At 39.7% G+C, this 16139-nt stretch overlaps 1 protein-coding gene across 16 annotated transcripts in view; it reads left to right on the forward strand.

The window, feature by feature from the left end:
• Nucleotides 1-16139, forward strand: part of MBNL2 (muscleblind like splicing regulator 2) — a 153686-nt gene that overhangs the window by 70830 nt on the left and 66717 nt on the right. The window lies entirely within an intron of this gene.

Here is a 16139-nt window from a genome sequence, read left to right on the forward strand (position 1 = left end):
CCTAGCTGGTTTGGGAGAAAGGCAGAAGGAAAGTAATGAGATGCTAGGGATTACAGGATTAGGACTGACAATTTTTATGATTGTTGGAATAGTCCAAGTGACTCAGAGTTTCACAAAGTGTGATCATTGATGGTTTTGGTAGCTTATCATACTAGATTCCAGCTACTTTCATCTTTTTAGTTATTTTTCTAATTATTTCTGTAATAATATTTTCTCTCTATTTTTCCCATTAGCTGGGCAAAATTAAAGATTTCTAATATTGACAGTGTTATAGGGAATTATGCACTCTCATATGCTATGGAAATATAAATTGGCTTAGACTTTTTGGAGGACAATTTGGACATATAAATTATATTCTTAAATGCTCATAGCATTCAACTCAACAATTCCATTTATAGATATTTATACTAGAGAAGTACTTAATATATGTGAACAAAAAGGCTGTACAAGGGTGTTTGTGTCAGTAGTATTATTCATAGTGAAAAGTAAAAATCATCACAAAATTAATCAATAAGGTAATCCAGGGAGGGAATTGTTCAAATAAGCTATGGATCATTGATACTATGAAATGCATACAACATTTCAAAAATAAGGTAGAATTAATCTATCTATCTGTCTATCTATCATCTATATCAAACACATAGACATCTGACTTGGAAAAATCTCTAAAACATATTATTTAGTAGGAAAACAGCTAGATGCAATACTTTATACAATATTATCTGTATGTATTCAAAATATATTCCAAGAGATATATTTCTATAGGTACATTATAATGTACCTATTATATATGTATTATATCACATTATATTATAATATATGTTATAATACATTATATGTTACATGTTATATTTGCATATGATATATATTATATTTGTACATAGTATTATAATGTATATGTTCTATATATATCTGTGTGTGTGTATATATATATATTATATGTTGCAAGTAGGTTGCAGTAGCTAAGCTGTAACAAGAGACCCAACAACCATATGACTTTTAACCACATGACATAGACCAATGAACAAGAAACTTATTTCTCTCTCATATAGGATGTGCTGGGTGTTCCAGTCATTCAGGGCTGGAGTTCCTTCCATATCACAGCTGTGTGATTCTCTAACCCTTGCAGTCTTAGAAACTGCATGGTCAAGGCTAGGGCACGACTACATCCAAGTTCCAACCAGCCTTCAGAAAAAGGAGAAAATATGGAAGAAGCCCACTCACTATCTCAAGGGTCCCAATTTGGAGAGAGCACTCATCACTTCCACTCACAATCCATTGGTGAAAACTTGGCCAAACATCCACCCGTTATAGCAAGGGGGATTGGAAATGCAGCCCCTGGCTAGATGACCACATACCCAACCACAGATTATTACGGTGGAAGTAAAAGGGAATAAATATTGGTGGACAGCCTGCTGTCTCCTCCACAATGTGAAGAACACAAACACAAATAGAAAACAGAAGGGAACATGAAGTTTTGCTCTAAAGTGAGGATGGGGCATGACATCAAAGGAAATCTTTGCTTTATCAGTGTTCTTCAAATTGCTTAATGTGAGTAGGAGAGATTATGACTGCCTTGGAGCTGGTAATGAGGTCAGCTGCCTAATCTCCTGTCTAAATCTGAGTGGGTAATAGCTCCATGAAGCCCACTTGACCTCCCAGCTGACCTCTTAGAACTCTTACAGTATTGCCTTTCTCTTCTTCTTACTCTTCACCACTGATATCTTTACTAGACTCTCACTCCATGCTAACCACCATTGAAATTCTTCAAAAATTTGTATGCTCAGCACCTACTGGATTGTAATTTTAATAAAAATACAGGTTGCCACTTGCCTCTATCCATCCACTGGGATTTTCTCAATTATTCTGTAACTCACACAAATATACTGAGCATTTATATCAATGCTAGATACAGTAGGAAGTTGGAGTGATGAGACAGAATTTTCATCGACACTAGCCTTCTCCTTGGGAAAGTTCTGTCTAACTGGCCAAATAAGACATCAACGTCTGAACAGATAAGTAACAGTGGCAAGTGATATGCCCAAGTCAGTGGTAAAGCCATTAAAATAAGAAGGACTTCAGAATAGTAAATGATGACTGAGAAAGGAGGTTTAAGTAAAGATTCCTCAATGAGATGAGACTGAAATTGGGCCCCCAGGCATTGTGATATTTGTCTAGACATAAAAACATTAACATGCAATTGGGGGAGACGGAGTGAACATTTATTGATTATCTGCTACATGCTGTGTGCTGTGCCAGATTTTTTGCATTCATTATTCCATTTATCTTTACAACATATCATTAAGGTAGAAACCCTAATTTTACAGATAAGGAAACTGAGGCAATGAGGGCTTATATTAATGATTCAGGATCCAAAAGCTAGTAAGTGGAAGAGATGGGATTTGTGTCCAAATGTGTGTATTTTCTGGATAGATCTAGATCTAATTTCTAATCACCTCACTGTGTCTCAGAGCATTTCAGGCAGGAGGAAAAGCAGGGGCAATGGAATGGAGGTGAGCCTGGTCTGTTGAGGTACAAGGAGGAGAGGAGGCTGAGTGGCAGGATGTCATTACATATGCTTTGAGTTTGAGGTCACCCTGTGTCTGAGTGCTCCAGTACAAGAGGATTGAGTTACTTATTGGAAGTGCTGCGTCATGCTTCACTTCGCTTTGAGTTCTCCCCCAGCCCCGGGCGAAAGAAGTTCCAGGAGTCAATCCAGCTCCACTGGCCCAATTTAACAATTTAACCAGTTTTAAAAAGGGATTGAGTTAGTAGAAATCACCCCCAGCCTGTATTAATTCATCAGTAGTAAATGGTGATGAGAGTCCTGCATTGTTCCAGGTTACTTGTGGTCTCCAGGAATGAGAGTAGGCAGGGTCTTCCTGTCCCAGACCTACATGGGCTTGAGAGTAGTAAGCTCTGCCTGCTCTTCTCAGGTTTTGTCTGTTTGGCCCTTTTCTCAGTTCTTCATGGGGTGACTGTATTGGAGTGCTTTCTCAGAGTTGCGTCCTTTAAAACACCTCCCGATTTCTGCAGTAGTGCATCAGCATATCCTCGGCCTTGGAGATTGCTCAGCCATTTCTCCCTGGTACTGCAGCCTTCTTCATTTGCTCCTTCCTCATGAAGCCCGTCTCATCTGGAAAGCCTAAGCAGAAGTTCTCTTCCTAGGCTTTTTCTCCTTCTTCCATTCTCTGACCCAAGCCGTGGACAATTTCCAAATGCTGTGTAAAGAGCTTTCCTCTAGAAGTGCCTTATTATTCTGATCAGTCAAATGGGAGGAAAAGAATCCCAATCAACTAGAAAGATGTGGCAAGATTATCCTGTGTTATGGAGGACCTGAATGCCAAATGGAGTAGTTCATACTTTCTCCTAAAGCTATTTTGGTTGTGGGGTGTGGGGAAAGCCTGGAAGTTCGCTGAGCAGGAGAATGATAGGATAGGATAAAAGTGAAGTTCACGATGTGTAATCTGGTATGTAAAACTAATTTCAAGTGTAAAAGAGACTGTGTCTCACTACTATGATAGAGTATTAATATATGGCCAGCACTACGCCAAGCTCTTTAAAAGCATTATTTCACTTAATCCTCACAACCAACTCTATGAGGTTGTGCCCATTGTGTGGATGTAGCAACTGAAGCTTAGAGAGTTTCATTTTTCCTATCACTGGTATGTGGCAGAGCTGAGTTTGATTGTGAGAATTTCAATCCAAATACAACAGGCACAAATAAGTCACTAGAGTGAAGACTCCTGGTGTGGAGTCCGGGAGGCTGGTGTGGAGTCCATATTTTATAAGGGTGCAGACTCTGTTGGCTCCAGGAATAGAATAGAAAGGAAGCGAAGGGCTAGAAAGGTTGGCAGGCTGAGAGTAAAAAGGAAAATGAAGACAAGAGGGACAAGACACTTAGAGAACACCCTTCGTGCCCAGCATATGTCAGTGGTTATGTCATCAATCTCCACAATACCTTCATGAGAAAGGTCCTATTTTGCCAATTTCTGGCTGTGGAGACAGGTCCAGGGATTTCAAGTAACTCTACAGCTACCAAGTGGCAGAGCAGGTATTCGAACCCGGCTGTGTGAGACTCCCAATCTGGTGTCTTTGGCACCTCATTGCACTGCTTCAAACATGGCTTCAAGCTTGAGCCTCAGGCATGGGGAGAAATTTCAATACCATTCCCAAGAATAGGGAAATTTCTGGGGAGAAAATCATGAGTGGGTAGGGGGATGATAAGTTTGTTGGGGGTGAGGTGCCAGGAGTCTATTTGGGTAACAGCTTCTTGAGTATCTGGAGACTGGAGCTGGCAATGGTGATTTGGGCAGCATAAGTCATGAGGCCGATGCCAGCCACTCAAGGGAAAACAAATAAAAGCAGAAGAGAAGGGTCCTGGGGGCTGGGTATGGGGGTTGCCCACAAATAGGGGCCAGCAGAAACCATAGGCACCAGCAAAAGGGATGAAAAAGGGACAGCACCAGAGGGGAAAATAAGAGTGTGCTGTGATCAGAGACTCTCAACATGGAGGTCATCTAGAGAAGGTTCCGGATCCAGGCAATCTTAGCCAGTCAGCTGTCAGTTCATTCTAACCTGCCCAGGCTACTAATGTGATATTTTGAATCATGTCAAATTTATTAAGAACATATTACGTTCCATTAAATGCTGTTACCACAAAGGACAATGAAGTATTTGCTCGCTCAGGCACCATGGCTTTGGGTAGCAAAATGCGTGTTTTCACAGCAGCTCCCGCTAACTGGTTATTGTTTTCCAATAAAGTATTTGCTGAACATTTGCCTTACATAAACAAATAGAAAAATAATAATAGTGTATACTCCCTCTAAACATTATAGGAAAGTGTAGGCTTCCATTTAATGAGGTTTGGAAACAACACAGCAATTTTGATGTCCTGTCAAGCTTGTTAAATTGCGATTCTACCAGGATTTTACACTGAGCCAGAACCAGCACATCCCAGGGTATAAATTAGGCATAATTGGATATGCACTGATTCTTTTGGGTCACTGGGATATAATTTAATGCTATAATTGAATAAATGATACTGTTGTGGCCTGAAAAGCCCTCTCCCAAAACTTATAGCCCACTCCCTGGAAGCAACGGGGGAAGTTGAGTCCACTGTATGATTTTTTATGTTTCACAAACCTACCCCCACCTCTGAAGAATGGCTCCAATCCAGACATACTGGTTTATTTTTTCAATTAAGGTGGCAGGAATTTGCATTTTTAAAAAGTTCTCTGATTCGTTCTGTTGGAAAGTCATATTTAGAAAACACTGTTCTATATTATTCAGGGAGGAAAGCTTTGTCATCTACTGTGCTTTATCCTCCTAAACTTTGTAGGGAGCGACCTAGTGGAGCTAAGTAGGAGGTGTTTATTTGATCATTGCCTGTACCAACTATGAGTTAAAAATTTATATTCAAAAATGTATGTACCTTTGTAAATAGGTCAAAAATATAAAAACAGATTTATTTAAATTTTACATTTTAATTTAATGATATTTGCTCATGTCCTTTGGCAAGTTATCCAAATTCTCTAGTATACCCTGACCTGGACCAGGAGTATAATGATCTGACCAGTGAAGGATTTTGCAGTATACCAAAGTATAAGATCTCTGAAGACCTGGTTTCGGATCGCAGACCTAACATTGATAAGGTAGATGAGCTTAAGCAAGTAATTTTCAAAATAGTGATAATAATGCCAATATCTAGTCTGCTTAGGTCATAGAATTTTCATAAAAATCAAGTGATAAGATGAAAGTGGCATGCTTTGCAAACAACTAAATGCTTACAAATACAGTGCATCACTATATAAAATTAAAATAATGAGCTCTACGTTGTTACCTCCAGGACAACGCCTGAGGAGAAAAAAAGTGGGAGGGATTCCAGCTCTGCTTAATTTAGAGAAGCTCTATTTGGCTTTTCTGCCTTATATCTGATTTATATATTGGTTTTCCACATAAGGTCTCATTGGAACTCTGCTGCTTAAAAAAAAAACGCTGAAAATCACTCTTCCGTGTTCTATTGGGCTTTCTGCCCATATTCTTCCTTCTTTAATTGCCAGCCCACCCTTAAGCAAGTAACTGCTCATTATCACCTTCACAGAAATTTTAAAAAGGTAAAATTCCTGTTAGCTTCCTTCCTTGACTTCTTATCAGGAGTTCTGGTTAAATTCTTCCATTGAGTTTAAAACTAATGCTTAAAGTGTGTTTTTAGATGAATTACTATGATTCTCAAATTTTCTTTATACTCTCCCTATGCATAATTAAGAAATTATTATAATAAGAGAATTCCTTCTTAGCTAATTACAATCTACTACTTGGAAATAAGAGTGAAATCTTAGACTTACACATGTATCAGGCAAAATGAGCAAATCAGGAAACTGATTAGTCCCCAATGCTCTGTTAATATTAGTTCAATAAAAATTTAGGTTAACTAATTAAAAGACTAAATCATTACTTCAAAATCCCAAATCATATATTTGCAGGCTTTCTGTATTTTTTGTCAGATTCTTATGGTGGGTTTCTCATGAAAAGTTCAAGACATTTGACAGAAGTTACCCACACAATAATTAACATTTCTAAGAGGAACTGAACAAGAGGGGAGGAGAAGAAGGGATAGGAAAGAAATGGAACAAATGCATTCATTTACACACACACACACACACACACACACACACACACACTCACACTCTCATTCAGGGAAAACGAAACAGAATTCCAGCAGGGATTTCTCTGCCCCAAGCGTGGATGCATGCTGAGACTGTTAGCACCCTGGCTGAACACCTTCTACTGCTAGTGTGCGCATCTTCTCTTTTGTCTGCTTACACAGAGGAAGGTGGAAAAACAGAGAAATTTTCTATAACATTAAACATCATTTTATCACCTCTTCCTCCAACACCTCTGACCAGAAGGACCTAATTTACTACGATATTTCAGATGAAAGAATTGTCCAACCTTAATTCTCATCACTTGCCAACCCTTGTTCCCTGCATTGCAATCTGATTTTTGTTTCCAGCACTCACCAGAACTACCCTTGATGAGATCACCAATAACTATTTAATTTATTTGCCATATTTGATGATCATTTTGGCAATTCTTAATTTTACTTGACCTCTCAGCGGTATTTGACAAATGTTGGGTACTCACTTTCTCACCCAATACCACTCCTTTCTTTCCCTTCCTTCAAGACCCATATTTATGGAGCATTTAATTATCATCTGAGACTAAACTGACGATGGCCTCTTGCTGCCACCACTTTAACTTAAATGACACATATTACATTACATTGCAATGATTCATTGACACTATTGAGAGGCTAGCCCTGGGCCACCAGTGTGAATGCCCAGGACATAAATAGGAAACTCATCCCTCGGTGATCCTCATTTAACTTGCTCCCTCTGAGCAAAGGACAAAACAGCAAATGCTTCTAGAAAAACCTGAAGGGATTCCCAGCACCAGAAAGGAAGGGAGAAAAATAGGTGTCCTACTTATTAGCTCATTTTCCATGTGAAAAAACATGCATGGGAAGCAGAGAGCCTTTGGATATTGGTCTCCTGGGGCTCAGTAGAGCCTGAGTTGGTTGCCAAGCAACAAGAAAAAGGTTCAAGGACTATAAGTTCTTGTCTAGTTTGGATGAGTTCTCAACAGAATTTCTGGAATTTGAAGGGAGGCTCCGGCATACCTAGCCCTTTAGACTCTTGATTCTTATCAGCATAGCGTCTTATTCATTATTGTTCTGTACATGTTCCTATTATCTCCCTAGTTAAATGGAAAACTCTTAAGGGACAGAAAGGAAGCCTAAATCTTATGGGTTCACCTTCCATCCTCCAGTATATAGTATATCTTTTGTAAAACCGTATTGATTGATTATTTGACCTACCATTCTAGCTAGTTGTCAAAGATTCTCCTTTTATTTTTCTTAGTGGACACAAATTTAGTGACACTTGTAGAGGCAAACTTTGCCTTTCAACTTTTAACTTTCATTGATTTTTCCATTGTGTGTGCCAAAACCTTAAATTGATTCCAGTTGCTTAAAAGAGATGTATATTTTTCTTCTACACATTTTAAGGAAAAAAAACCTTGAATGTATTTTCCCTAGACTAAACCAGAACCAGATAGTTTTTCCAGAAATGTATGAATGAACAACAAAGTGCTTACTTTGGAAGCTGACATGCAATAATATTGAATTTCAGAGAAGTCAATCCCATATTTCATGTGACTCCAGGTAAAAATATATGTATATATATTTAGCCAGCAACAGGAAAGGGAAAATAAATCTAAAAGCTCTTTTGTGCAGATTTGTGATATAAAAACTGAAGAATTTAATGCAGAAGCAGTATGGCAAATTATATTAGTCAGGGAATATGAATTGCTTTTTAGACAAAAGATTATTCATGACATTTTTGCTGTTTAATGATAAAATAATTCTCTTTCTTGATCATAGATTCATAAAATCTTGGATCTGTAAAAGACTTTAGAGAATTAAATTATTTTCCACTCAATGCCAAGACAGTGACTCCTTTAGGGCATGGATCATATTTTCTGCTTTCTCTTCAAAATGTCCACAATGCTGAGTCAAGAGCTGTGCACTCAATACTCTTAAATAAGAGTCATTGATGTGGAGACTGCTGATTCACAGCTGTAGGGGGTAAAAAAGAAAATCTCATCTTCACTTTCTGGAATTGTCTTTCCCCTTGATAACAACCCATTTTGAGCCATAGAGCTATTATAATAATAGGGATTACATCTTTGGGATTTTTCCCTGTGCCACTCATTAAAATGTGATGCAAACAGCTACGCTGGTGCTTTTGTTGCCTGACAAGCATTGGCCAGCTGCCATAAGGCTTGCAGGCCCCAGTTCATAGAGAACCTGTGCATTGACCTGCCCATTCAAAAACTGTTGTGAGGGCCTTCCTTTTATATCATCATGGTACAGTCACTTACAATAATTCCAGATCAATACTCCTCTTAGAGTTATCTAGGAAGTCCTACCAGCTGTCATGTAAGGGTAATTAACACATCTCTCTCATTATGCATGCTGGTGGAAGAATTTCAAACATTTGGCTGGATAAAAAATCCATTCCCTCCGTTTAGAGAAAGGTCATTCCTTTGACCATCTGGATATTTACTTTTCTTTAGAAATGAACTTCATGGAATTTTCTGTTGGGAGGGGAAAATAATGATGACAAAGGGAACTTCCTAGTAAAAATAATTATCTCCCATTCAACACTGGCCATGCCCACATACTTGCAATCTTAAACTTTATCCAATGCTTATTTTATTTATTCCACTGTCTTTTAACATACATCACGCTTAGTCTGCTCACTGTTATTACAAGAGCTGTCTTAGATGACCCTGACATGTTACTATTGCTCTCTATAGCAAAATATCTCTTTTACCTGCTATGTGTTTGTAAAAGATACCAGCAACCACTTTAGCGGAAGTTGGAAAAGAAAAAGACACTGGGAGGGATACAAGGATGACTAAATATCTACCCTTAAAGATGATATAGGCTAGCAGGAGGGAACACACAAGTGATTGTAATACAATGATCATAATACTTAACTGCCAGCAAGGTACTCAAAACAAAGCCCTGAGGGAGGAGGAGACATATCTGAATGGGACTAGGAAGATGCAGTGGAGGAAAGGGCACCTGAGATGGGCCTGTGGAGGTGGAGGAAGAGGGCAGAAAGAGCCACATGAGCATGCGCGTGGAGGCAGGAAAGTGTGGGATGTTTGGAATCTGAGAGTGATGCAGCTGGACTGCAGTGTAGAGCAATATGGGACATAACAATGATACACTGAAACAGGGTTGTAGGAGAACTTGAACACCAAAATGAGGAATTTGGACTTAATTTGGTAAGTCAGGACAATGAAAGATTTTGAATAAGGAGATGAAAACTTAGAAAAATGACCTTTGCAACTATTAGAGGTTGAATTATATCCCCCTAAAATTTATACGTTGAAGTCCAAACCCTGAGTATCTCAGAATGTGGCCTTATTTGGAGACAGAGTCCTTACAGAGGGGATAGAGCTAAAGCAAGGTCATTAGGGTGGGCCCTAACCCAATATGACTGGTGTTCTTATGAAGAGGGGAAATTCGGACACAGATATGCATGGAGGGAAGACAATGCAGAGAGACACAGGGAGAAGACAGCCATCTGCAAGCCAAGGAGAGGGCCCGAATAGGTTCTCCCCTAGAGCCTTCAGCGTGTGGCCCTGCCAACACCTGCATTTCAGACTTAAAGCCTCCAGAACTGTGAGACAGTAAGTGACTGCCGTTTAAGCCTCCTCGTCTGTGGTACTTTGTTAAGGCAGCCCTGGCAAACGAGTACAGCAAAAGTGCGTGAGAGGGGCTAGAGTGGGCAGAATCTGTGCTCTTGGAGTGAAACAAAGTGTGCCTCACAGAGCATGGTGGCAACGTGAAATCAAAGAACAGAGAGAGATGAAAGGTGTCACTGAGAGAGATGCTTCATTACCAAGCCCCTGGCAGAAATGCCAAGGTGTAAGGTATAGCAAATAATCGGCTCCTCATGCTTTGTTCCCACTTCGGACTGGGCATGAAAAGGCTGGGTTCTAGTTAGTCCTGGCTCTAACCCCAAATAAAGAAGTCATGTTCTCTCTTCAGCCCAGTGTTTCTATCATAAAAGGAGGAGTTTGCACTGGATCGTCTCATAGATTCCAGATCCCAGAATTTTGATTTTACAATGCTAATTACATGGAGGAGTTTTATGTTAGATACAATTAATACACGTTTGTACGTAAGTTTGTGTGCATATGTGAGTGAGTTTTATAACCCACCTGTTTCTAAAAGGAATTTGAGGGAACCTTCAAAATTCAGCCTCATTGTTTTTAAAAGGGACAACAAAGTAGAGTATCAATCCAAAGGAAATGAGAAACATATTACGGGTCACCTGAGATGAACTCATTATTGGATTTGAACTTTAGCTCTGAGTTTCCTGGCAGTTAAGGCAAAAAGAAAAACATGTGCTCATTGTGTGATAAAAATCAGTGTAATATAATTAGTTCTTGAGAAAAACATCTAGATACGCTGAGTGCTCAGATAAGATTACACTTAAAAATACGCTGCTTCAAGATACATTTAAGAGCCATGCAAAAATCCATACTCTTTAATCCAATAATTCCACTTAAACTGAGGAAATAAAAACGGGGGGGGGGGGTGCAGGGGGGAATCATGTGTGTGAAAATGCTTATTGTTGCAAAATTATTTATGAAAGTACAAAACTGTAAAGAGTCAAAATGAGAGAAACAGTTGACTTAACTGTGGAGCAGCCTTTCAGCAGAGTACAATGCAAGCACAGAAACAGCACTCCACAGCAGCAGAGAGCAACAAGCTGATAACAGGTTCCGTGAGAATAATCAGGAGATAAAATGATTTGTTCACCAAGATTATAACTATACAAAAATACGCAAAACATCTAAATGGAGTCCTCAAACATAGTAATAATTATGATAGGGTGGTGCCCTTAAGATTCCCCCTATATTTCCCAAATTTTTAAATAATGTTTACAATTAAATTTAAGAAGAACAAGCCAGCTACATACTTAAGCTTTACTTTCTAGCTATGCTTTATGGGATTACATTTTTTAGTTAAAAGGAAGGGAAAAGATCTCAGAAATGCAAAAATAGCAAACCGCAATTGTATTACTTGGAAAAGGTGTTAATCAATCTCTTGAAATAGCTTTTTTTTGTAGAATGTTTTTTTTTAACGTATGTGGATGATGCTGGTCATGCAGAAGCCCTCGTTTGCTTCCGAGGTAACTGAAGCTGGCTGAATCAAGCATGCGCTGAAATATGGCTAAGAGGCTAGTGATGGGTTAGCATCTAACTGTCCTCTGCCCATAGTGCCTCCCCAGGCCCCCACACCTTAAATCTCTCCTAGTGGACTTCCAAGCACCAATATTCCTCCCTTTGCATCATCTGTTCATTTAATTGTTCAGATAATTCTTCTTTGTCCCAGTTTTGATCTTGCTATTTCTTCCAAGTAAGGAAAAGAGCTTCTACCCCTGGTATTAATTTGAATGAAACCAACTAACTATGACCAAGAAGTAGCTCTTAGTGTTGAGTTGAAACATTGAAAAGTTTTTAATATTCAACTCTCCATGGCACCTGAGAACTATCTAGAAATGAGCCAGCCTAGGCAATAACTTGAAAAAATTGGTTCATAGAAGAAAAGTACAGGTGCACGAGTCACAAACTTGTCCAGCCTTTGACAAAGCGCTTCCAAACATGGGAAAAACAATCAATATAATAAGCCACTTTAATAGAATGAAGGGGTAAAAACACATCATTTCAATTGATGCAGAAAAGTATTTGACATGTAACGTCCTCTCCTGATAAAAAGAAGTAAGTTTCTCTTTTACTTGCAGCACTTCTACCACTTCACCTCTTTTCTAGGTTCTTTGCCTAATTTCACATTTTTTTTCGTGATAGTTACTATTCTCTTTCTACTATTTTCTTTGGCCTGAGCAAAGTGATTAACAAATTACTGCACTCCGAAGTTTTAATGATTTCAGGGTTACTTTTTTTGTAAAAGCCCTGGACCATAAAAAGTAAGAAATATCTCCAAGACATGAGCCTGTAAAGGTGGGTGTCAGAGACCCAGGAGACCTCGAAATGCTTCCTCTTTACATTGGTCTCATTGACTCCTAGTTTGCTCTAACAACAGCTGTTGAGTTTCAATTGAAATGGCAGTAGCCCACAACTTACATTCATTTATTATTTATCATTTACTACTTAGAGGTTTTTGAAGAATTAAAATTCCTTTTTTAACATCAAAAAATTTTCTCTGAACCCCTATACTACTAATTATGTTTTTACTATCTGTTGATTGAGAACGCACTTTACGAAACAAACTTACAAAACTTTACAAACTTTTTTTGTGAATTCAACAACAAAACTTCACAGGTTTTTATAAATTCTATGAACATTTTCATTTTTTATTTTTTCATTTTTCTTTTCTTTTTTTATGAATTCTATGAAAATTTTATGAACAAACTTTACAAAAGTTTTTGTGAATTCAATTAACTATTGTGTGTTTGGATCTGTATTTTATTCCTGACAACAGCATTTTATAACCTTGGAGACTGCAATACATATATTTGCAAGACACAATAGACTAAACAGTGATTTAGTCTACAAGCAGTGTTTGGTGGCACACACATCCACGTTCCCCTGGCAAAAACTCCCCTCTACTGACATAGCAATGCTCCACAGAGTGCAACACTGAGAATTTCAGAGTGAAATAAATTCCAGAAAATTCTTAGAAGGAATTGCATGTGTATATGCCAAAGGGAAGTAAGTGCCCCAATATCTCAGGACCATGAAATGAAAATGGAGGCTCCTAGTGGTATACCCTAAGTTCTAAAGGTATGATGGCTCTTAGCATCCTAACATTTGCCAGGCTAAAGGTAGATCCAATGTGTTCACTTTAAATCCTGAAAATAGAAACTGAGCTGTCAATTTGATTATTCTGAAGCAAATTTTCAGTGGTTTTCTCTGCTGTCCTCCTTTTCCACACCTCCAGCTGCCCTCCAGCTCTCTCACCACACATTATTAGGCCCAGCCCCTTCACAGAGGGTAGAGCAGGAGAAATTCATGTTCTAATCAACCAATGTTCTCTTTGTGGGATACTCATCAAATTTAAAAAAAGAAAAATCTTATTGAACAGAAGGGTGAAACTGGGGGAAATGAGATTTGAGAATTACTTGATATTGTAAGGCGTAAATTGGGTTGGCAGGAGTTTGACCAGGACTTCTCCATGCTCTGTCACAAAGACCTTTTCCTCCTCTTGCTGCTCTTAGAGAAGCATCCACAGCATGTTGCTTAAACAGCCTTTGATGGATGGCTTTATTCCCACAGCACTGCTCCAAGAGGTGGTAGCAGAGACAGCCTGATCCATTTCTAGTTCTTTGGATTTTAAGGCTGAGGTGGAGGCTGAGAGGATAGCCACCTATCTCCTTTCAAGGAGGAGAGCAGGAAAGGTTTGGGGGCTGATGTGCTGGAGATACGGTGGGCCCCCCATCTGGGCCTCTTGTATTCAAGCCTTTCACGCTCTGCCAGCCTCTGGCCTGCATCCTGATCACAAGGGCAGTGCTAAGTGGAGATCTGTATGAGATCAGCAATATTTAGTGATTGGGAGTCTGACATAATGCACTTTCTCATAATTTATTAAAGTTGCTAATACATTTAAAAAATACGTGAAGAACACGGAAACCTCTCGGTAACATCATCCAGTGCATTAACCCTCCATTGATTCTACATCTCAATCAGAGTAGAATCCAAAGTCCTTCTGATGACCCATAAGGTTCTCTGCTCCTTGGCCACCTCACTCTCCTCACCCCTCCAGTCTTAGTTACTACTCCTACTCTGTTCCAGGCACACTGTTCTGGTTGCTATTCTAGAATACTCTAGACACACTCCTGCCTTAGGACCATTGCACTCCCCATCTCCTCTTACCAGAACCTACCAGCCTTGTTCCCCTGCCTCTTTCAGGTCTCAGCTGGTGTCTTCTCATGGAGACCCTCTTCAATCACCCTAAGAAAAAATGCCAAGTTCCCCACCCACACACTTCCTATCCCCTTAGATTAATTTTTCTCCCCAGCACTTATCACCATCATACTCACTATATGAGTATACTTGTTGGCATTTTCAATTTAGGGACTACATTGAGTCTATTTTAAAACCCCTTGCAATAGTACTTTTCGTCCTTATAGGAGAAAAAAAGGCTACTGCATACACTTTTATCAGGTTCTGGTATGTATTTGTACCATTTAAGGCTCCTTAAATGGGAAGAAATTGCCTCTAAAGCAGTAAAAATCATCTTCAATTTATATTTATTCACCCCTGAGATCTCATCCCACAAGGTTTACAGGGGTCTTGTCTTGCCAAGTCTGTGTCCTCCAAAGATTCATTTGTTGAAACAAACATTGACAGTGTACATGCCCTCTACCAGGCACTGTGCTCTATATTATTGGCTATTCTGAGGCAAATCAGAGAACTTCTGTTCAGCAGCAACTTGCAGTAAAGCCCTGAGATTAAGTCCCAACAGCCCTAATGATAAGAGCATGCATAAGGTGCTATGCACAGCCTGAGAGGTGCAGATTGCTGGAGAAGTTCAGGGAAGGCAAAAATGCTTTCTCGAGGGTTATTCGGGAGGGGATGGAGAAAGATTCATGTGAAGGAAGGTCAGTTAAACTGGGCCTTGAAAGGGAAGTGTAATTTGAGCAACGTGAAACGGGGAAGAAGAGAGAGGAACAGAAATGCCCTAAACACAGCCATAAAGGAGGCAGGAAGGCATGAGGCCTTGGGTTTCCCAACTACAGCTGGACCTGGATCTAGGCGGCATGAATAGAGAACAGCAGGAGTGAGACAGGAAAGGAAGCTGGCTGTCTGATGACATGGGAGGCCCTGCTCATAGAGATGGACATCTGGACATGATTCAGGAAGGAATGGGTGTTCTATGAGGTTCTGAGAGGGAGAGTGATGCACCCAGGGCCATAACTGAGGAGGTTTGTTCATGGCTGTCAACACCTTTCACATGCCCAGGTCTTCCAAACGTACATCTCCAGATCACAGCTCTCTCTTGAACTTGAGATTCCTACATCTAATTGCCTGCTTGACACCTCCACTTTGATACGTGATAGGCACCTCAAACTCAATGTGTCCAAAACACAGCTCCTGCTGTTTCCCCAAAACCTGCTTGAACCATGCCTTCTGCATCTCAGTTGAGGTCAATTCCACACTTTCAGTGGCTCAGGCCCAAAATGCTACGTCCTCCTTTACTGATCTCTTTCCCATTCCATATCCAGTGTGTCAGGAATACCTTCAGAATAGCACCAGAACCCACCACTTCTCATCACCTCCACTGCTACCAGCCAGTTCATCCAGGGGAAGAACTGCCATACCATAACTAGTCTCACTGTGCCTACTCTGGCCCCTACTGTCCATTCTCAACAAAGCAGCCAGGGTGACCCTTCTAAAATGTCAGTCAGATCATGCCACTTTCTGTTCTCAAAATCCACATTTCCTTCAAAGTAAACAAAGTCCTTACAATGGCCTACAAGGTTCTCCATGGTCAAGCCTCTGTTACTTCTCTGACCTCCGTTATGACTCTGCCC

This window comes from Equus caballus, chromosome 17 (genome assembly GCF_041296265.1).
Source record: "Equus caballus isolate H_3958 breed thoroughbred chromosome 17, TB-T2T, whole genome shotgun sequence".
Lineage (NCBI taxonomy): Eukaryota > Metazoa > Chordata > Mammalia > Perissodactyla > Equidae > Equus > Equus caballus.